The sequence below is a fragment of the Hordeum vulgare genome, chromosome 7H, assembly GCF_904849725.1.
Source record: "Hordeum vulgare subsp. vulgare chromosome 7H, MorexV3_pseudomolecules_assembly, whole genome shotgun sequence".
Lineage (NCBI taxonomy): Eukaryota > Viridiplantae > Streptophyta > Magnoliopsida > Poales > Poaceae > Hordeum > Hordeum vulgare.
Window position 1 is genome coordinate 362,024,224 of NC_058524.1, and position 18,922 is coordinate 362,043,145.

Below are 18,922 nucleotides of genomic sequence, written 5' to 3' on the forward strand. Positions count from 1 at the left end.
CCCTCAGCACCAATCGCACCTTCACCAAAGTCCTCAGCTCCACCTCCAAAGCCAGTACAGAAGAAAGTCGTGAAGACTACGACTGCCATCTCCAGCTCCTCACTCCCAGCTGCAACTAGCTCGGAGACAAAGTCTTCAACTCCCCATGTGAAGACTTTGGCTACTACTGAACCTCCACCTCTGCCCAGCCCAAGAAAAATTATCTCAGTCCTGTCTGCATTAGAGGGAAGTGAAGAATATGATGATGAAACTCTGGAAGCCATCATCAGGAACAAACAAGAAAGGGTAGCACAAGCATCAGGCAGTGCTATTCCTCTGGCGATGGACCCCAAGGTCCTCCTCGATTTCATCAACGTGTGGTATGAAGACCCAAACACACCCATTGATGATTTGAAACTTCCTCCTGGTGTATGCCACATGGTGGCTACTTTCATAAATGAAGCCAAGTGGAAGGAACAGAAGGCCAAGCAGGCAAAGATTGCAAAGGCCAGAAAGGAGAAATTCCTCACGCAGAATGTTCTCAAACTGACGCGTGAAGCATTGGTGTCCACCCAGGCAGAACTGCAAGTCTTGACTGACAAGTGTGAGAAACTGTGAGATCGCACAAGCATCAAAAGCAATTTCATCAAGCTAGCCACTAGTGCTGTTGATGACTACAACAGACGTCACCCCCCACCCGCACCAACTCCTCAGCCCCTGGTTGAACAGCCACAAGATGCAACTCCTGTTGAGGAGGAAATTCCTCAAGCTGAGGAACAATACCAAGAGCGCCGTGCTGATGAGCCGGCCATTGAAGAAATCGTCACTGAGACCGCTCCTGATGAATCTGCAAACCCTACTGATCCAGCTGCTTCACCAAAGCAGGCTGATGACTATGTTCCAGCTGGTTCCTCACTGCCAGCTGAAGAATCTGTTAAGGATACACCTTCCCCAAAAATTTCAAAGGTGAAGAAGTTAATTCCGTCTGCATCAGACGCGAAAAAGACAAGGGCTGCTGAGAAGGAAGCAAAGAAGAGAAAAGCTTCCTCAGCAGAAGAAAAGATTGAGGCAAAACGCCTCAAGGAAATTGAAGAATCTGCCCCACTGGACCCGGTGCCTCTTAATGTTGCACCCTCATTTGAAATGGTCGTCGTTGGTGACCACACTACGAGGGCAGATGAGGAAATGAAGGATGCTGCCTCTGAGGAGCATACTGATGAGGAAATATAGATTGATGACAGTCCTCAACCTCATATTCCTCAGAAAAAGACTATTGAAGCCTCAGCTGCAGCAGCTGATGAATCTGCTTCTGCCACCAAGTCAGCTGATGAAAATCAAGCTGAAGAAAATGTCCAGTCTGAGCAGGCTCCTCCCACTGAACAAGCTGATCAAACTCCTCAAGTTGAGAAGGATGAAGAAATTCCTCAGCCTGATGCTCAGCTAGAACAAGAAATTCCTCATCCTGAGGAAACTGCTGAAGAAAATGTTCCCGCCCCTGACAATGAATTCATTGTCCTCAACCCAGAATCTGCCATAGTTGTTTCCCCTCCCATTCCTCAGCACAATCTCAATCCAGTTCAGCGCCTGCCATTCTCGAAGAGGCCCAAGTTTCAGAAAGAGAATTTCTTTGAGGAACGTATGTATTTCATCGGAGAGAATCCTTATGACAAGCCTCAAATGAGGCATCTGAAGTTTTGGACAAGGACGCAGATGAACTACTATGCTTCTGTGCTCCGTGGCCGCAACAAAATATTCCAGCACAGGCACATTCCTCATGCTGACCTTGAAGAAATTCCCTGCATGGAACCAGTCCTCAGTGTCCTACATGATGCAGGTTTGCTCCCTATGTGCTCTGACATATCAGATTGGAATAGTGATCTAATTCTTCAGTTCTATTCAACTCTGCACATTTCGGGCAATGCTGATGACATCAACACTTGGGTGTTCGACTGGATGACCCAAAATACTCACTACAAGGCTCCAGCGTCTGAACTCCTCAGAGAACTGCCCGTACCAATTCCTTCAGAAGGGGCAGTGAAGCTTTATGGTGAGCGTGAGCTGCCAAATGGAATGATGGAAGTCCTCATGAAGCCTTTGGCTGCAGGAAAACCCTCAAGAACCACATTCCTCGTCCATGAGCTAAAGTACACACCACGGACTGTCTATCGCATTCTCTGCAGTGTGCTAGCGCCAATCAAAGGCCATGATGATGACGAAGATGTCGTAGGCCTCATGAAGAACATCCTCTTCAACATCATTCACGGTATCCCCATGAATATCCATGAATTCTTCTTGAGGACTTTGGCTGACAATGCAATGTGCCCCTATGATCACAAAATCTATGCACCATGGATCATGAGATTCCTCAGGACAAGGACAGGCATCAACTTTCACGCAGATTTCCAGAACCATGTTGGTTATATGCCTCCTATCCGGGTCAACAAGAAGACTTTTGAGCCCATTGAGGGAAAAGGCAAGTCTGTGATTGATGAAGGAAGCAGGCCACTTGATGGCCAGTTCAAAGAACCAGATGCATATTCCTCATGGGACGACACTGAGTCTCGTCCGCCAAGCCCTGTTCCTCCTCGCGTGCTAACCACCAGAGAGCTTCTTCTCAGTCTTCATCAGAAGGTGGATCACAATCACAAATGGGTCAAACGCCAGTTTGGTGCCATTGTGAAAACCCTCACTGAGACACAGAACAGTGTGAAGCTTAATCATCACTATCTGCATGAGGTTTTTGATCGCACCTGGGCTACACTTGCACATCTGAAGACCCAGACTGAGCTTGAAGAATTGAACTTTGAGCAGGACTTTGATTGGTCGTGGCCTCCCAAGAAGAAGTTCAGGCCCGTTCCTGTGCCAGATCTTGAAGACAGTTCCTTCTCGTCCTTCCGCACTGCCGAATCTGATGAGGAACAACTAGACACCGCAACAGGCCCAAGAAAGAAGACTACACTCAAGAAGCGCCAAGGATCTTCATCAACTGCCAAGCAATGAAGTCTTCACGGGCGTTAGTCCTCAGTTTGTTCCTTTTTGTCCCTTGATGACAAAGGGGGAGAAACTTGAGAGTTAGTCTTCAAACGGGATTTATTTTTGGGGCTTATGAACTATATTTAAGTTACAAACTCTTGGCTCTTCTGAATTTTTTATGTAATGAGTTGTAACTTAAGCCCGATGGTACTCTGACGCTTTTGAACGTTTTTCTTCGCATGCTTATTCCTCAAGTTTTAATGCACGCATGCTGAAATTCGTCAGATACCATTTGTCATCATGCATCTTCATTTTCTTCATATGATATGTTATATGTATGCATGATTTACAAGATTCAGGGGGAGATCTCCATGATATAAATCATCGATGTGCGTATGCTATAAAAGCAAAATCTTCAAGGTATGCACATCTTCAGGAGGAGTCTCTGTGAATCTTGTTTTCAAATTCCTCAAATGAGTATTTACACTTCATATTTTTGATCCCTGTTGAAGACTTAACCTAATTGTCATCAACCACCAAAAAGGGGGAGATTGTAAGTGCATCTAGTGCCCCTTAGTGATTTTGGTGGTTTGAGGACTTATAGGTTAAGTATCTAATGTGTTTCTAAGTGTACACAGGATCTATAAGTCATTTAGGAGTTTAAGATATTTGAAGAATATCGACCCCTAAAAATATATGTCTTCAGTTGAAGAAATTGGTCTGAAGCTGAAGAAATGAATCACGAAGAATCTGCGATGAAATTGATATTCCTCATGAAGATATTGATATTGAGAAGATCAGTGATTCCTGAAGAAAATCGTTCTGAAGAAATAGAAGCGTGAAGATTTTCGCTTTCTGTTTTACTTTCTTCGCATTTGATGAATAGGAACACCGTACTGTTAAAGGGGGTCAAAGTAACACTATGGAATGGATTTCCTCATGATGCTCAACCCAAGCCAAATCCTATCAAAAGCCTCAAGTGAGGAATATGAGTGACATGAGGACTCTCACAGTTGAGAGTCCCGACCGTTTCGATAAGCCACGCCAAGTCACTGATCTTATCCACTCCAACGGTCATATTATTTAAGGGCATTAATGTCAAATCATGTCGGGATGCTCCCAGGCTATAAATAGCCGCCCCCCACAACCACTAGCTGGTTGGCTGCTCCGCTAGAAACTGACACTTGTCATAAGAGCAACCCAATTCCTCAGAGCTTTCGAGAGTAAATCATCAGTGAGGAAATACACCACCCACCGAAACCACAAACCAAACCTAGTGATTGAGCATCACTGAAGAAGTTGTTCCTGTGTGGGACTGAAGCCTTTTACCTTTGAGGACTGTGCATCCTCCAGACGGTTAGGCGTCATGGTCTAGAGCAATCCAGCAGTCAATTGTGGATCGCCGGGTGACCGAGTTTGTGAGGGTTTGGAAGTCTGCCCTGAAGACTTACCACGAGTGTTGGGCGAGGACTGTGTGTCCTTAGCTTAAGGAGAATACGGTAGGGACTGTGTGTCCCGGGACTGGGTGTCCTTTGGTTTAAATACCAAGCCGCTCCAAACCAGATGTACAACTGCCACAGCAGTTGGAACTGGGTCATCAACAACAGTCTTCACCAAGAATCGGGTTCTAATTCCTCAACTCTTTACATTCTCTGTATTATGTGTTGATGACTTTCACTGTGACTGTTTGAAGAATTTGCTGAAGACTTTCTCTGAATTTCCTCAACCCCAAATTCTTCACTTAAGTAAATCATCATCTGTATTCTGCGTGCCTGCTTGCTGTGCAATCTGTTTTCATAATCTTCACTCTGTAATACTGCTATTGTAAACGATTGCACAACTGATCCTTAACTGTTTCCGTTGTAAGTTAGTCATCAGTGAGGAATTTCCTCAAAAGGAATTTCCTCAGTGATGAAATTCTAAAAATCTCCTATTCACCCCCCTCTAGTCGATATAACGCACTTTCAGTGGTTAAAACTCGTAAGAAGGAGACACTCTTGGAGGATCTCAAGGAAACTTTTGACAAACTACGGGTGTATCAGATGAAGCTCAATCCCACCAAATGTGTCTTTGGCGTTCCCGCGGGAAAGTTGTTGGCTTTCTTGGTGTCCGAACGCGGCATTGAGGCCAACCCGTACAAAATTGAGGCAATTACTTCGCTTGGGAAACCAGCGAATATCAATCAAGTTCAACGCATGGCGGGTTGTATCACGGCTTTAAGTCGCTTTATAAGCCGCATGGGGGAGAAAGCTATTCCCATCTATCAATTGCTTAAGAAAGCGGACCGTTTTGTTTGGACAGACGAGGCCAATGAAGCTTTTGAAGCCCTGAAGCAGCAGCTGGTTAACCCGCCAGTTTTGGCCGCCCCGACGAAAAAGGAGCCTATGATTCTATACATCGCGGCAAACTCCAAGGCAGTGAGCGTGGCAGTAGCTATCGAACGGAAGGAAGAAGGGAAGGAATATCCGGTACAACTCCCGGTGTACTTCATTAGCGAGGTGCTAACCCTCTCCAAACAACATTACCCGCACATGCAGAAGCTGGTTTAAGGGGTCTTTATGGTGAGTCGGAAGCTCAAACACTATTTCCAAGAGCATCCTATCACGGTGGTTAGCTCCGCCCCTCTTGGGGACATCATCCAAAACCGAGAAGCAACGGGGTGAATCGCCAAATGGGCAATTGAACTTGGGCCGCACCACGTGCGGTACACCCCTCGTACGGCCATCAAGTTCCAGGCATTGGTCGACTTCATCAATGATTGGACTGAATTGCAGATTCCGGAAGACAGGCCTTACCTCACGTACTGGACTATTTATTTTGATGGGTCTAGGCAATTGGAAGGCTCGGGGGCTGGCGTGGTGTTGATTTCACCCCAGGGAGACAAGTTCTGTTATGTTCTCCAACTCATGTTCCCGTGCACCAACAATGCTGCGGAGTATGAAGCCTTGTTTCATGGTTTGCGACTCGTCAAGGAGATGAAGTTCACGCACGTCAAATGTCTTGGCGATTCTGATGTGGTGGCCCGACAAGTTTCAGGTACATGGGATTCCCGGGACCCCTTGATGGCGGCTTGCAGAAGGGCCGTGTCTGATGTGGTGGGTCTTTTCCATGGCTACCAAGTTGATCATATCGACCGGTGACTTAACGAAGAAGTTGATGCCCTCTCACGCCACAGCTCACAACGTAAGCCGGTCCATCCTAATGTTTTTCTGGATATTTTGCATAATCCTTCCGTGAGGTTGCCCTCAGAAGAGGAGTGAGCGATACCCGATCCTGAGTCCCAGCTGGTGGCAGTTCTCCGTGTTATGCTGATTGGATTCTTCCTTATTTGGTGTACCTTACACGAGGCGAGTTGCCTTCGGATGAGGTGTTGGCTCGCCAAATCGTCTGTCGGAGCAAGTCCATGGTCATCATCAACGGCGAATTATATAAGTAAAGTACCTCTGGGGTATTTCAAAGATGCGTTCCTTCCGATGAAGGGAGCATAATTCTAAACGAGATCCATGCCAGAGATTGTGGGCATCACGCCGGGTCATGTTCCCTGATCTCAAAGGTGTTCCGACATGGATTCTTTTGGTTGACGGCTCATGCGGACGTGGAAGAGATAGTTCGTCGATGTGATGGTTGTCAACGTTATGGCCGACAGGCCCATGTGCTGGCTCAGGAGCTGAGAATGATCCCTATCACTTGGCCCTTCGCGGTCTGCGGGTTAGATATGGTTGGCCCCTTTAAAATGTCGTCCAACAAAAAAACTCATCTGCTGGTGGCGGTTGATAAATTCACTAAGTGGGTCGAAGCAGAACCTGTCGGCAGCTGTGATGCAGAAATGGCCGTCAAATTCTTGAAAAAGTTGATCTTCCGGTTTGAATACCCACACAGTATTATCACTGATAATGGTACCAATTTATCACAAGGAGCGATGCAGGAGTTTTGCAACCGCGAGCACATCCGGCTTGATATATCTGCGGTTGCTCATCCACAATCCAATGGGCAGGCGGAATGGGTGAATTAGGAAGTACTGTGAGGAATCAAACCCCGACTCATGGTTCCCTCGGAGCGCACCCTGGGGTGTTGGGTTGAGGAGTTGCCTTCAGTATTATGGAGCATCCGAACCACCCCAAACCGTCCTATGGGTTTTACTCCTTTCTTCCTGGTATACGGAGCAGAAGCCGTTCTTCCCTGTGACATTAGGAATGACTCGCCCAGAGTCGCTGCTTATGTGGAACAAGACAACGAGTTGGCACATCAGGATTCTTTGGATGCTTTGGAGGAAGCACGCGATCTGGCTGCCTCCCGATCGGCTATTTATCAGCAGGACTTGCGGCATTATCATAGCCGCCGGGTCAAGATCCAAGCTTTTCACGAGGGCGACTTAGTGCTCCGTTTGATCCAAGATTGCACTGGCATGCATAAGTTGTCACCGCCATGGGAAGGACCGTTCGTCGTCAGCAAAAACCTTCACAACGGGTCATACTATCTGGTGGATCTTCGGCCTGATCGGCCAACCACGGAGGCTCAGTCAACTCGCCCCTGGAACATAGCCCACTTGCGGCCTTATTACACTTGAGCTATTGGCTCCGTTTTTTCTTCTCTCATCTTTTGAAAATTGTAAGTCTTTCATTTATATAAAGCAATAAAGTTGATGCCCACGAATTCTGGGTCTTTCCTGCCACTTCATCTTATTGAAAGCATGGATCTTTATTGCTCTTCGACAAGTCACCCAAGCATGGACGCTATCCAAACCACACAGCATAAGTCACCATGTTGCGCTTATTACAACACTGGGTATCGATAAGCCAAAGAGGATAAAGTCGCTACAAGCGCGCGATTCAAACACGGGCGCCTTATATGATTCTGTGGATTAGGTCGGCTTACTTGGGGGCTACTAGCTCCCAAGTCGTTTTGTGGTAAGAGCATATACGCTTCTACAATCCTATGACCGGTCTTTCTCCTAATCATAGGTCACTTGGGGGCTTCCTCTCACTGAGATCAGCCTTACTACCCATTTGGCTAGCGAAAAATTACCGCATTACAAATGGTTATACTGGACTCTGTGTTAGCCGAATCGCCATATGGACCCACGAACTCTTGGCGAGGTACTCCGCTCTATGGACCCTGAACTCGCCTTGGTTAAAACATGCATGGTACCGGCTAGTGCCCCACATGGAGAATAGAGAAACCATTGGTCCACTGAACCTGCTTCACTGAAGCTTGACTCGTGCCTGATCAGTTGGTCTAAATACTTGAGCTTTTTTACACAAAAAGTCTCCCTCGGGTAGCTCTTGAGTTTATTTAACTTGTCCTATCCTGTCGTGACTTGAACGAGCCGACGAAATTCTTACTTTCACCTTCCTGGCACTGCCACGAGGTTTCACAAATTTTTATAACTCGCCGGATCTTTTTGAACCAGGCTCTTCTGCATATAATTCGCCAGAACACCTTGAGTCGGTTATTATTTATCATCCATTACTCATTGAGATGGTTTGATGTATGTTTTTTAGCCCAACGGGTTGATGATCACAAACTCTACTGACATGCGGGTCAAGCGTCATAAGGTGCCCCAAGGGCGACACAAGGTTTTTAAAGATCACGGAAAGGGATTGTTTTCTACAATAAACCTATTACATGGCTCGGATGGCTAATTCAGTAAACATCTATTCTGCTGGTGCCTCCGGGTCAGCTTGCCCTGAGCTCTGGCCGACTTCAAGTTGCAAGTCGCCCAGCACCCAATTGCACTTGGATAGAGTGGCAAATTCGTCTTCATCATTCAAGAATGCCGAGAGATCCGCCTCCAAATCAAAGGGTTCTTGGGCTGACGAGGAGTCAAGCTGGTTGTCACAAAGGTTGGCGGGTTTACTTTCTTATTCTTGTCGTCATAAGCAGTTTGGTACTTTGACAAATCCAAGCTTGCTGCCAGCTGAGTCGCCGCCGAGCGTGATTCTTTGACAACACGTTGATAATCGTCTTGAGTAAATTCTGACTCGTCGTCCTTGAGCTGTGGAAAGCCTGCTGCTACTTCTTCGGGTTTCCGTTCGGGAGCATATGCTAAACACTGACTCAACGTAGTCAGCACCCCTTTTTGGGCGGCGGATCGGGTTAGCTCACCTATCTGAGGCGGAAGGGTAGATAAGCAGCCAAGCATCTTTTTTATTGATGTTATGGGTTCCTTGGCGCCCATCACTACCTTCACGGTTAGCACGCTTCCAGTATACAGTTGCTCCGTCAATGTGTAAATCGCCTTTAACTTCAAGATACAATCGTCCTGAAGATTGGCGGCTCTCGGACCTGTATAAGGGACAATAATGGTCAGTACTTTCTTCACATTAAGTTTTTATTTTTCAAAGTACAAGATCAGAGATTCCTTCTTACCAAAGATAGCTTGTGCCATGTTGGAGATATGTTGTTTTAAGCCGGCCAGCTCCTGCTGCATGGTTTCCAGTTTTGTTTCAGCTTTTTCCGCTCGCTTTAGCGCGGCGGCTTGATCAGCTTGAGGCTTCTTGTTGGCGGCCTTCAGTTTTTCCATCTCACCTAAGACATGTCATATTTTTCTTTCGCTTTAGCACGCGCGTCTTGCTGGTCGGTTAAATTTTTCTTTAAGTCGCCCAACGTCGACTCAGCTTGGGCAAGAGATTCCTGTCAAACATATTCTCTAGGGAGAAGTCTCAGAATTATTGCAAGCAATACCCCTGACACTTGGGGGCTAATGTATATTTGTGTAGACAAAATTATACCACATCAAGACCCGGCTCATCATTCAAAAAATGACCCGGCCCTTGGGGTTTACAGGTCGAAAGTTTTTATACCACATCAAGACCCAGCTCATCTTTCAAAAGATGACACGGCCCTTGGGGGTTACAGGTCGAAAGTTTTTCTAACATCAAGACCTGGCTCATCTTTCAAAAGATGACCCGGCCCTTGGGGGTTACAGGTTGAATGTTTTTCTAAACGTCAAGACCCAGCTCATATTTCAAAAGATGACCCAGCACTTGGGGGTTACAGGTCAAATTTTTTTCTAACATCAAGACATGGCTCATCTTTCAAAAGATGACCCGGCCCTTGGGGGTTAATGAGGAGGATATGCATTAAGGCGTACCTCATGTTTATTCTTCATCATAAGGAGCAGATTCTTCTCCATCTCACAACTTGACTCCAGGCGACTTGCGAAGCCGGAGCAGAGCTCTTTAAATTCAAGATTCTCATACTGAGAAAGTTTGGCCTTGGAAATTTCATGCCCAGTAGAAGGCTGGGATGATGTTGATACATGCTTCGATAAGACTGCCGAAGCCGGCTTGGAGAAGCCAGTACCAGTGATGATTACAACATCCGGATCTTCAACCGTTTTCAATGGACTTGGCGGGTTGGGCGTTTTTGTGCCTTCCTTGGGAGAACTTGGGAGGTCCGCCTGGTCATCAGGTTTATCCTTTGCCGGGTTAGCATGAGCCGTCGCCGGTTTTTCTTTAGGCTCTAGAGCCGGAGTGGAAGTTGATCCGCCAGTTTTCCTCTTCTTCGCTTGTGCTCTAAAAAAGAGAAGGGGTTATGCTTAAAGGAAAGCATCATCATCATAAGGGCAAATGTAAGTACTATAAGGACCTACCCTTGAACGCGAATCATTGGCGGAAGGGCAGACATCACTGAGTCGCCCGACGAAGGGGGAGAATTCTGCAAAAGTAATATCTCAAAATATGAGCAAGTTATAAGTATGATCCGAAAGGAAGCAAAGGGGGACGTTGCTAAAGGATACCTCATTCTGCCGCTTCTTGGTAGGAGTTTTCGCTGGTAACCCGGACACCAAATCTCCAGAGTGGCTCCGAGTCTTGCGATAGGAAGCATGTTGCGCCTTCTTCAAAAGGAAATTAGGATCCAGACAAGCATTTGGGTGAGACATGGGAACTTTCCCACAAACCCGCCTGGCCGGCTTAGGCGGAGGAGAAGATGAGTCGGAAGGGACCTCTACGGTGTCATCTTGGTTTTCATTACCATCATTCTATACATAAGAGATGCAGAGATGTAAGCACAAATTATAGCAACGGATGTCAAGACAAAGAAGATAGAATTTTACCTATGAAGATACGTCGCCGATTTGGGATTCGTCCACATCGGACGATTCAGTCATGGCGGCTTTGCTTTTACTATTGGTTTTCTTTTTTGCAGGCGGCCTGGCTTCCCTTAGGGCCATCTTTTTCAGCCTCTTGGACCAGAATCAGTCGCCTATCTGAAGTGGAATTTTTATTATGCGAATCAGAATCCAAGTAAGTCGGAAAGAATGAATCAAAGGCGGGTTAAGTTATTTACCTTAGGACTTGCAGAATGGCTTAAGCCCTATTTGGCTACACTTGGCCATGGGCTCACCGGTTAACTTCTTGATAATGGTCACAATATCATCCTCTGTGAGTGCTATGCGGAAGTAGCATTGGGGGTGGTCCAAAGTGCCATCAAACTCACACATCAAGCCGTCTCGGCGACTCAAGGGAAGGATGCGCCATTCCACCCAGCAGCGGATTAGATCAACCCCAGTGAGACCATTGTTCGTTAGAGATCGTAACTCGGATAGCACTGGAATAAAATCCGACTCCTCTTCTTCGGTGAGCTTGTCTAGAAGTTTAAAGTTTGTAGGTAGGCGTTCCTTCCTATAGCCGAGGAGTTTGTTTTCACCCGGAGGAGAAGTTTCCTAGCAAAAAAACCAAGACTCGCCCCAGCCTTTGGGATGGATTGGCATGGCGAGTGTTGGGAATGAGCTGTCCCTACGATGTTGAACATTGACATCTTCCAAGTTCTAAGCTAGGGCCATTGGCAAACTCGGTCTGGCGATTCAAATGAAAGAAGTACCAGAACAAAGGGACTGAAGGTTCCATCCGCAAGTAGGCTTCACAGAATACTTGGAACTGACATATGTTGCTAATCGAGTTGGGGCCCAGGTCTTGGAGGCGGACGTTCATGAAGGTCATAGCATCTCTGAGGAATTTTGACCCTGGCAGCTTAAACCCCCGTTCGAGGTGCTCAGCAAAAACAACTATTTCTTCTTCCTTAGGGTTGGGGATTTCTTCGCCTAACCCGGATCGCCATCCGATAACTTCTTTCGGGTCAAGATTCCCCGTCTTCACGCAGTCGTTGAGGAAAGCGTCGTCAACTTTGGTCGGGAGCCAATCGGCCTTGAAAACGGTACCCATAGCTACAGAGGAAAAGGTCACGGATAAATTAACTCGCCGAACGCTTGCTGAGTGGCTAAGAGGATCTATTAACTCGCCGAACATTTGTCAAGTGACTAACGAAATTTATTGACTCGCCAATAAGGGACCAGGTCTGGACATAGGGGCAACTTAGGAATTTCCTATTGTTTAGGGGAGACAACTCATAGCCTCGGAGATGTTCATTAAAATGGTAAAGTGCGGATCTATAAACAGGTTTTTACACAGCAGGCAGTAAAATATAGATCTACGAGCAGGTAAAAATGAATAGAAAAGAGCCTGGATAAGGTGAAACAGCCTATGGCTAGGGTAAAAACAGTGAGGTTGATTTGACAGAAGCCTTTCTTAGTTCCTTGACAGGAGCTAGTCGATTGAGAATATGGTTGATATTACCGCGCCTATCACTATTGCGAATCAATCAACATATATGGAGGTGTTCGAGGTGCGCTAAGGAACCGGCGGACGATGAACACCGAAGAGCTTAGATCTGTTTCTAATGGCGAAGGGCTGACCTGATGATGGTGTCCGGAGGCGACCTAGAGAGATCTGCGGAGAGTGATGCATCCTTGGTCGGCCTGGAGACGCGTTGAACGCGGTGTCCGGAGATGCAGTTTTCCTCGGGCGGCGATGGAGCTCTTGGTGCGGTTGCGAGGAAGAAGAGGCCAACGAAATGGGTAGGTGGGGATGTACCTTGCCCCTTCCCCCGAGCCTATTTATTGGGTCGGGCGCAGGAATCAAGGCGCCTCGCGCGGGAACTGAAGACGGGAAAAAGATTCGCCATGATAGCGCCAAGATTTTCGGGATATCTGTGCCGAAAGATCCGTTGGGGATTGCGTCATCATTTCTTCCGAGATTAAAGGGATAAGATGGTGTCAACAAGAAACGATTCGGTGACTTGGATATTTCTACAGAGGGTGGCGGATTAAGTGTATGATGCGTAAAAAGAGCAGAGTGAGTCGCCCCTAACTAAGTAAGAGTTGGCGTGAATAGGTTCAAGTCAATCTGGGGCCTAATGTTGGGGATATTATCGGCTACATGACCTGCCACTAGTTGGGCCGGGTCACCAAGTGGGCGACTCATCCTTTGGCGATTCAAGCTTTGGCCCAATAAGCCCAGGAGCTGGATGGCGGTTCAAGATCCTCGTGGAGAATCAGTCATTGGGAAGATTTCCAAGTCTTGGAAAGCACGGCGACTTAGAGGTAGAAAGGATCATGACTTGCGTAATGGCAAGGACTCTTGTAAACCCTAAGGGCTCGACCTGTATATAAAGGCGAGTCCCAGGGAAGGAGAGGACAGGTTAGAAATCATCGAGAGCTAGGTCAGGCGAGTTACGCCCTCCTTGTAATCGAAACATCATCAATACAACCCAAAGCAGGACGTAGGCTTTTACCTCCTCACGAGGGGCCGAATCTGGGTAAATCGTTGTCCCGCTCCCGTTCAACCCCTTTGAGTCGCCACCAAGGTGCGATGGCTCCAACACTAAGTCCTTTCACGAGGACATCGTCCGTGATAAAACCATGACATACTTCGTCTTGCCACACATGACTTTTACGTCTCTCACAATTCCCAGAGGGCAGATAGTGTCTCTATTAGCTAGCGTCATAGTGACATCAATGGGTTCTAACTCAGCAGGTGCAATCTCATCTTTGATTTCATCATATAGAGAACGGGGTATTGCACTAACACTAGCTCCCAGATCACATAAACCATGGTAACAATGATCTCCTATCTTGACAGAAACAACGGGCAGGCCAACTAGAGGTATGTGCTTGTCTTTCGCGTGAGGTTTAGCAATTCTAGCGGAGTCCTCACAGAATTTGATAACATGCCCGTCTATGTCTTCGGCTAAGATATCTTTGATAATAGCAACACTAGGTTCAACTCTAATTTCCTCAGGGGGTGCAAGTGGTCTAGTGTAACCCCTACGTATCACAGTTGGAGCTTTAGAATAATCCTTTATCCTAGCAGGTTATGGTGGTTTCTCAGTGTAAGCACAAGGAACAACAGGATCACTAAAAGCAATGACTTTCTCCTCAACTAGATTGGTTTTGGCTATGTTGCTTTCTACAGGAGGATGATATTTAAACCACTTCTCTTTGGGAAGATCAACATGAGCAGCAAAAGATTCACATAGAGAAGCTACTATCTCAGAGTCAAGTCCATACTTAGCGCTAAAATCTCTAGAAGTGTTTGTCTCAACAAAAAATTTAACGCAATCAAACTGGAAATTCATACCTGACTCCTTACCTTCCTCCAGCTCCCAATCTTCAGAGTTGCATTTGATTCTCTCCAATAAATTCCACTTGTGATCAATATCCTTCTTCATAAAATAACCGGTACAAGAAGTGTCAAGCATCGTACGATCTTCATGAGAAAGCCGAGCATAAAAGTTTTGAGTGATGATTTCTCTCGAGAGCTCATGATTGGGGCATGAATATAGCATTGACTTAAGCCTCCCCCAAGCTTGAGCTATGCTTTCCCTGTCACGAGGCCAAAAGTTATAAATAAAGTTCCGATCACGATGTACTAAATTCATAGGATAGAACTTTTGATGAAATTCTAATTTCAACCGATTGTAGCCCCATGATCCAGTATCATCACATAGCCTATACCATGTCAATGCCTTATCCTTCAAAGATAAAGGAAAGACTTTCTTCTTTACCTCATCCTCGGGCAAACCTGCAAGCTTAAATAAACCACAAACTTCATCTACATAGATCAGATGCAAGTCTGGATGTGAAGATCCATCTCCGGTGAAAGGATTAGCCAGCAGTTTCTCAAGCATACCCGAAGGAATTTCATAAAAGATATTTTCAGTAGGTACCTCAGGTTGAGGAACAACTCCTCGTACTTCCGTTCGTGGTGAAGATACCCCGAACAAACTCCTCAAAGGAACAGTTTCCATAGTGACAAGTGACAATAAATTTCAGCACAATATAAAAATGTTTCCTTACCGATTTCCACTTACCAAAGGCACTTCACTCCCCGGCAACAGCGCCAGAAAAGAGTCTTGATGACCCACAAGTATAGGGGATCAATCGTAGTACTTTCGATAAGTAAGAGTGTCAAACCCAACGAGGAGCAGAAGGCTCTGATAAACGGATTTCAGCAAGGTAATAACTGCAAGCACTGAAAGTAGCGGTAACAAGTGATTGTGTAGCGAGGTGAAACGTAGCGAGCAAAAAGTAACAAGTAACAAGTAGTAGCAGCGGTGCAGAAAGTGGACCAATCCCTTCTGTAGCAAGGGACAAGCCAGAAAAAAAGTCTTATAGGAGGAAAAACGCTCCCGAGGACACACGGGAATTTTTGTCATGTTGGTTTCATCATGTTCATATGATTCGCGTTCGTTACTTTGATAGTTTGATATGTGGGTGGACCGGCGCTTGGTTAGTGCCCTTACTTGGACAAGCATACCACTTATGATTAACCTCTCTCGCAAGCATCCGCAACTACAAAAGAAGAATTAAGACAAAGTCTAACCATAGCATTAAACTAGTGGATCCAAATCAGCCCCTCACGAAGCAACGCATAGACTGGGGTTTAAGCTTCTGTCACTCTAGCAACCCATCATCACTTACTACTCCCCAATGCCTTCCTCTAGGCCCAAATATGGTGAAGTGTTATGTAGTCGACGTTCACATAACACCACTAGAGGAAAAACAACATACATCATATCAAAATACCGAACGAATATCAAATTCACATGACTATTATCAGCATGACTTATCCCATGTCCTCTGGAACAAAAGTAACTACTCACAAAACATAATCATAATCATGATCAGAGGTGTAATGAATAGCATCAAGGATCTGAACATAAACTCTTCCACCAAGTAATCCAACTAGCATCAACAACAAAGAGTAATCAACACTACTAGCAACCTTACAAGTACCAATCGGAGTTGCAAGACGAAGATTGGTTACAAGAGATGAACTAGGGATTGGAGAGGAGATGGTGCTGATGAAGATGTTGATGAAGATGCCTCTCCTCCGATGAGAGGAGTGTTGGTGATGACGATGGCGACGATTTCCCCCTCCAGGAGGGAAGTTTCCCCGGCAGGATCGTCCTGCCGGAGCTCTAGATTGGATCTGCTCAAGTTCCGCCTCGTGGCAGCGGACAAACCACGAAAAAGCTCCCTTCTTATTTTTTTCCAGACAAAAACCCTTCATATAGCAAAAGAGGGGGGCTAGTGGGCCGTCTGGGAGCCCATAAGCCCCCACTCCGCCACCAGGGGGTGTCGGTGTCAGGGCTTGTGGCGCCCTGGCAGCCACCCTCCGGTAGTTCTTTCGCCCAGTATTTTTTATATAATCCCAAAAAAATCCACGTAACTTTTCAGGGCATTTGGAGATGTGCAGAATAGTGGACTAAGATTTGCTCCTTTTCCAGTCCGGAATTCCAGTTGCCTGAATTCTTCCTCTTCAAATAAACCTTGCAAAATAAGAGAGAAAAGGCATAAATATGGTACCACAAGTAATATAGCAGCCCAAAAAGCAATAAATATCAACATGAAAGCATGATGCAAAATGGACGTATCTGGGTTTTTGGCCTTTCCACTTAGAACCAGTGAGGGGCCAGTTGACTTGGGTTAGACTCACATACTGGCCACCTAATCTACGAGTTTGGAGCAAAGGGGTTTGGTTTAGCTGTGGCTAAGGTGGCTTTTTCCTATCTGACAGTAGGTGTTGAACAGTGGTTTAAGAGGGTTGTACCCCACCACAGTGCTGCAACTTAACAGGTTTGGGTCTGGTGGTAAATCATGGGGTTTCACCAAGTTTCAGCTCCATTGGACAAGTTTAGCTTTGTAAACTTGAAAACACTTCAATATAACCAGATCTGTCCCTTCCAAAGGGAGTGTGGGCAAAATAAGTCCCACAAATCCCATTTTTGGTGGGGAACCCTCATTTGAGGTACTAGGCACTCCTGCAAAGTTCCAGCATCATTGGATAAACTTTGCTATGTAGAGTTGCTCTAACTTGATTCTGGACAGAAGGGGGTTTTGGGTTATTTGGGGTCTTTATTCACCTTTGATCAAGGTGAAACTTTATGTGGACACCAAATATGGCTTAGGGATATCACTGGAATTTTCTAGGAATTTATTGAGAATATTTCCTTTGGAAATATTTCAAAAGTTCAAAACAGACAGAAATAGCTTTCATGGTTTTATTCAAAAATTATAATATAAAATAGGGTTTACAATCCTATGTATGGAAAATATATGTCCTTGTGATCATCTCTAAATTTAATTAGATTTTTCTAAGACAGAAAAGTATTTTTCCAAGTAGGAATACCAATTCTGGCCTAAAATTGGACATGTTATTTAATTAGGAAAATAATTATCTTTGTGGTTTTGAAATATAAAGATATGTTAAAATCAGATCACCAACTTTGAGTAGAAGCACTGCTTGCTATCAAGGGCATGTAGTGCAACTCAAGGTAGGGTTTTAACTTGACTAGTAATAAGTAAAGGTTTTTGGAAATCAATGTTATAAACAGGGTTTTATCCTCACATGATCAATCACACAAGCATACAATGTCAATCATGTCACTCACAACATTAGTCTTGAAAAAGTTTTAACAAGCTCAGAATTTCACAATATAGATAAGTGATAGCAAAAACATGGTGTGACAATTTGCATTCGTACGCAAATTTAAGATAATGCACAAATTTTTGGGATCTCTTGCTTTTCACATACCTCTCAAAGCGTTGATGCTAATAATTGATTATATCTTTTATCGAAGCTTTGATTTGTATGTTGTCATCAATTACCAAAAAGGGGGAGATTGAAAGCACAATTGCTCCCTAAGGTGGTTTTGATAATTGATCACAACATATGCATCATTGGACTAATGATCTTATCCAAGTATATTTTGGAAAAGTCCAAAAGATGCATTGGCTAAAAGTTTATGTGGAGAAGCCCCTTGATGAAGAAGGGACAGGATTGGGTCAAGCTTCAAGCAAGAAGACTCTTCATTTTACACTTTGTGAGAAATCACATTTGAGTCCATAGGATACTATTAAAAGAGGATGAGGTATTAAAATGAATTGGTTGCTCAAGTGATCGGAGATAGCCGCCAAAAATACTCAGCCATTCTCCCACATAACAGTTCTGTCCCAAGCCAAATATCCAAAATCGATGCCACCAAGTTTCCATATTCGGCCCTACCGATTTCATCCCAGACAGAACCCTAGCCAAACCTACCATTTTGGTATGACCGATTCTGCATCGGTGCTACCAAGTTTAGGTGACCAACCTTCTATTGCCTCGATACACAAAATCGGAATTTCCGAGTTTGAGTATCGGTGTCATCGGGTTGGGTCATCTGACCGTTATCCACCTTTTCGGTTCTACCGAGTTGTGTATATCGGTTCCACCGAGATTCAAAAGTTGCCCCTTTTGACCAAGTCAATACTACCGAGTTTGTAACTTCGGTGTCACTGAGTTGGTCACTTTAGGTGTAACAGTTGGATCTTGGGTGCTGCCTATATATACTCCTCCACCTACCTCTCATTTGCAGAGGAAGCACTCAGAACACGCACTTCATTGCCAGATTCATTTTTCTGAGAGAGAGCCACCTACTCATGTGTTGAGATCAAGAGATTCCATTCCAATCATTTGAAACTTGATTTCTAGCCTCCCCAAGTTGCTTTCCACCAAATCAATCTCTCCTACCCATGCCAAATCTGTGAGAGAGTGATTTATTGTTGAGGAGACTATCTTTGAACCAGAAGAGCAAGGAGTTCATCGTTCTACCACATCTATTACCTTTTGGAGGGTGGTGCCTC